This window comes from Pteropus medius, unplaced genomic scaffold, assembly GCF_902729225.1.
Source record: "Pteropus medius unplaced genomic scaffold, Ma_sr-lr_union100, whole genome shotgun sequence".
In the NCBI taxonomy this organism is placed as follows: domain Eukaryota; kingdom Metazoa; phylum Chordata; class Mammalia; order Chiroptera; family Pteropodidae; genus Pteropus; species Pteropus medius.
Window position 1 is genome coordinate 20,475,299 of NW_024351730.1, and position 4,738 is coordinate 20,480,036.

Consider the following 4,738-nt stretch of genomic DNA (forward strand, 5'->3'; position numbering starts at 1 on the left):
AGGCAGGCCATTTGTATGGAAAAGCCTCTGGAGGTGGCTTGGGTGGGGTAAGTTCTCAGGGAATCAGCAGGGCAGGGTGACCTATTATCCAGGTTTATGAAGACTCAGATATCGTGGCAACCTGTTTCTGAATGCTGGGAGAGGGTAGAGCTCAACAATGAGACAATGGATTCTGCCAGCACTTCTGTTTGGGAGAAAGTTGCCCCTCCAGCCCTCACTCTGAAGCCATACAACTCAGTTCTTCCCCACATGTCTCTGGTGCCTTTTAGTCTTCTGCCCCTGAACTGGAGCTTAGAGCAAGTGAGGCCATCACTAGGTAAGTTCACGTGCAGGCCCCTTAAGAGGAATGTCTGTGACTCCAGCCACTCTCATCTCGCTCAGCCACAATTTCACAGGTTTTCACAGCCAGAAGATATAGCATTTCTTCTCCAGCACTGGAACGCTGAGCAGAAGAGCCTGGTGTAGGGCCAAGACCCCTCACTCCTCTGGGGGAACCTCCGCAGTCAAGAGACCCCTCCCACTTCTCAAACACATGTGAGTGTGGGACCAGCCAGGTCCACATCTCTGCCCCTTTTACCAGTCTCGTGATGGCCTCTTCTGTGTGTCCCTAGTTGTAGGACTTCCGGTCAGCTAGATGGTTTTCTGTAGTTTACTTGTAATTTTGACGTGGTTACGAGAAGAGGCAACCACAGTGTTTACCTGCTCTACCGTTTTGACTGGAAGCCCTAACTGCTGTTTCTCTTAAAAAAAACTGGATTATTTACCCCTGAGGCTCCAACTTTTACCACATCTTTCTCTTATCATAGTGAGGCACTTGCATAGTGCTTGCAGCATTGCCTGAGGCATACAATCTCACTTCTCTGGGACCCTCAGCTAAAATTCCTATATTAGGCTCCTTCCTTTCCACTGTATTTCAAAAGCCCAAGGTTAAAAGAGGCCTTTATGATTTCTCACTTGTCTTCAGAATTTAAGGGACCATCGCTGAAGAGGTGGGCATGGGAGATCTTAAGAGCTGAAGAAGAGGGGTATAATGGCTGAACGAATCTGACTGTCTGAAACCTAATCCACCATCTTAAGTGAACCTGGACACGACTGCCCTAGTTCCCTCAAATCTGAGCAATAAGAGACTCCTTTTCTCTCGACACGATAGCCACACTGGCAGTACCTGCAAGTGCACCTCCTGGCACTCCAGTCCCAGGCCCCTGCTGTGGCCCCAGCACAGTCCCAGCACTAGCCCCAACTTCAGCTCCAGGGCTAGCTGGAGTTTCAGCTTCGGTTCCAGCTCCAGTACTGGTTCCAGCTCCAACTCCAGCTCCACCATCATCCCCAGACCCCTAACAGTAGCTGCTATGACCACAACCTGGGCCATACCCTGCCCTTTGCGCAAGCACCAACCTAAATCCCTGGCGCAGTCTCCAGCTTGTCCTGCTCTACCAGGCCCCTTCTCCAGCGGCCAGCGGCCATGTGGTTCAGCTGCACCGTCATTTTGGCCTTCATCGTGGACAGCCAGGAGTGACACAAAGAAGGTGCTGCCAGGATTTTTGGAACCTTGCTGAGAACAGTTGGCAAGCACTCAGTGGAAGTCAACAATTGCTCTTCAGTACTGCACAATGAGTCAGAAGATGAGTTGTTGTTGACATGAAATTTGCTAAGAACATATATGAACTGCACAAGAAAGTTTCTCCAGATGAGCTCACCCTGGGCTGCTGCTCTACAGGCCATAACATCACAGAGCACTCTGTGCTGATTCATGAGTACTACAGCCCGGAAGCCCTCAACTCTATTCACCTTGCTGTGGACAGGAGCCTCCAGAATGGCTGCATGAGTATCAAGGCCTATGTCAGGTAATGGATGTCCCTAGGAGGACCATGGGGGTGAGGTTCACACTTTTGACAGTGAAATAAGCCTACTATGCCACTGAACACATTGCAGTTGACCTGATCACGAAGACCTGTTTTAGCCCCAACTGAGTGATTGGACTCTCAAGTGACTTGCAGCAAGTAGCAGGGTCAACTGACATCCAGGGTGCTCTACGCACAGTGTTGCATATGCGGAAGATGTACTATCTGGAAAGATGTCAGCCAACAATACTATAGGCTGCTTCTTGATGAGTTTGGTTAACCAAGTACCCAAGATAGTTCTTGATGACTTTGAGACCACGCTCAACTGCAACATCAATGACCTACTCATGGTGACCTCCCTGGCCAGTCTCACACAGTCCCAGATTCCCTTCAGCGGGAAACTTGTAAACACATGAATAGGCCCCAAGCTGCACTCCCACCATGCTGGGCCTCAACCTTCGGACTCAGAACAGAGTGAAATAGAAATGACTTCTTGTGATTTGAGTCACACTGAGTCAGTCAAATGCTTGTGACTCTAAGAAAACGTGGCCTCACTTTTGCAAATGGGAAAAAAAAAAAAGATTGAGGAATGAACAAAAAGGTAAGCAGTGAGGCTGAGATGTAAGGGGGATATAATTGCAGAACCAGTCCAAACTGGCTTTGTCTTATTTCTAATGAGATATTAAGTTGTTTTCCAAAAATAACAGACAAGACCACAAATCATGCAGTCAGATATGCACACTAAAGAAAGAATTCACCGTAGAGTAACCTTTCAACATCACCAAGTTGAAATCCACCATGGACTACATATTAAACCCCCTAATTTCAAACATGCAATGTATAACAAGACATGATGCCCTAGCACATGCATACTAAACTCTCATTATGCTTTAATAATGTAATTCTATGGAATATACATAACCACCCCTAGATTCCTTCTTTAAGTGTAACCCAGAAACCCTTGGTCAAAGAGACAGATTTTAACCTTGTCTGCTGTCATCATGCTGGTCGACTTAGCGATAACAGTTTTTTCTTTTCTCAAAAGCTAATGTCATAGTACTGGCTTCTACGTGCATCAGGCAGCAAGCCCTTGCTCAGTAACAAGCAAATTAAATTATCTAATTAAAGACAAAGATTGTCAGATCTAATTTTTAAAAATTATATATTGTCTACAAGAGATTTTCTTGAAACATGAAGACACTGGATGATTGGGACACAGGGAAGAATAGAAAAAGTATGCCATGAAGAACACTATCCAAAAAAAAAAAAAATCTGTAACTATACTAATAGCAGGCAAAATAAATTTAAAGACTAGAAGTATTACCAAAAATAAGAAGGCACATTTCCTAAAGCAAAAGAATTAAATCAACAATTAACAATTTTAAATTTGTTTTTAAATATAACCTCTAAGTAGATAATGCAAGAACTGACAAAACTAAAGAAATAAAAGGGTTGTTGTAACAAGGGAGCAAATATACATCACTGACTTTAATTCTGCTAGATATAGATTTCTTTAGAAAAAGTTTTTATCTGTTAAATAACTTTATTCACTAACAAGAATAAGACTCCACCAGCAATCTGAATTTCCTGTCATAAAAGATAATTGTTACTTTAGGTATTGTTCTAGAAAATATCAAGTCACAATCTCTTAAGGTCATCTTTTAATCAAAATTTCACTTGAGTACACTTTTTGTTTTTTAAAGAAGTGTGCTTCCGCCTGCTTTGGACACTCTAATTCTTTGTTCGCTATGACCCATGCAGAAATTGTTTCAGCTTTGGCAATGTTCATCCTAAATCCTTTACAGCCAATGTTCCATGACAATTAGAAATTGTACCTTGTATTTAAAACGTTGCTTAAAATGTATCTTGGCATGAAAACAATTTGCAGCCCCAAAGAGAAAGAAAAGCTATCTTTTACTCAAAGTGAGTATGTGACTAAAGAAGGTCAAAATTCATGAAGTATTCAGCATTGACTAGGAAGATTTTCTGTGTCATAAAAATATATAGCAATGGAATGCATCAAACATAATTAGCAAAGTAATAAATTGTGCATGAATTCTTGTTGTTAACTACATGAAATCATCAGCAAAGAAAACTTGGTAGTTTAAGATCAATTTCAACTCAATTCCCTCATCCCCACCTAAAGCTTTTAAATCACCTTTAAAATTTAAATATGCATTATACCTCACTTACTAGTGACTTATCAGAATATTTAAAAAATTGACTGAAGAAAGAAATTCCTATTGAAATTTCAACTAACGTTTACTAATCACATGGGTCAGACTTTCATATGTTCAATTTCATTTAATCTTCAGAACATTCTAGGAAGTGTCTTATTTTGTAGATGGCAATATTAACATACATGATTATGTAGTTGTGCATACAATATGCAGCAAACCCAGGACCAGAGTTGGGATTCCAGTCTGGCTACTTGACCTCATACCACACACACCACTAAACTACCTTAGAACAAAAGTCTTTCACATTTTTATGACTACAACTTCAAGATATATAATTTGCATGATAACTCAACATATATCCACATGTATAACCATAAAATAGTTCTTGAGAAAATATATGCAAGGCAATCCGATATTTTCTTTTATAGTCTACCCTATTATTTAAATTGTTTGCCACTTCTTAAGTTAATGTCAAAGATTACTGATGAATTGCACCTAAACTTCAAGAGCCATTATAAAAATATACTATTTTACAGCAGTGGTTCTCAAAAAAAGTTTTCATTTTGTGATCAATGCAGGGGAGTTTTAAAAAGACTTTTGCCTGTCTTCTAGTCCCATAGGTTCTCTTAAAATGATCTGAGATAAGATCTAAGTATTAGGAATTTTATAAAAGCTCCCTAGCTCATTTTAATGTGCAGCCAAGTTTGAAAACCACAG

At 41.0% G+C, this 4,738-nt stretch overlaps 1 pseudogene; it reads left to right on the forward strand.

Annotated features, from left to right (window-relative positions):
• The first annotated feature begins 249 nt into the window (after window positions 1-249).
• Window positions 250-2,257, forward strand: LOC120588151 (eukaryotic translation initiation factor 3 subunit F-like; annotated as a pseudogene).
• The last annotated feature ends 2,481 nt before the right edge of the window (window positions 2,258-4,738 follow it).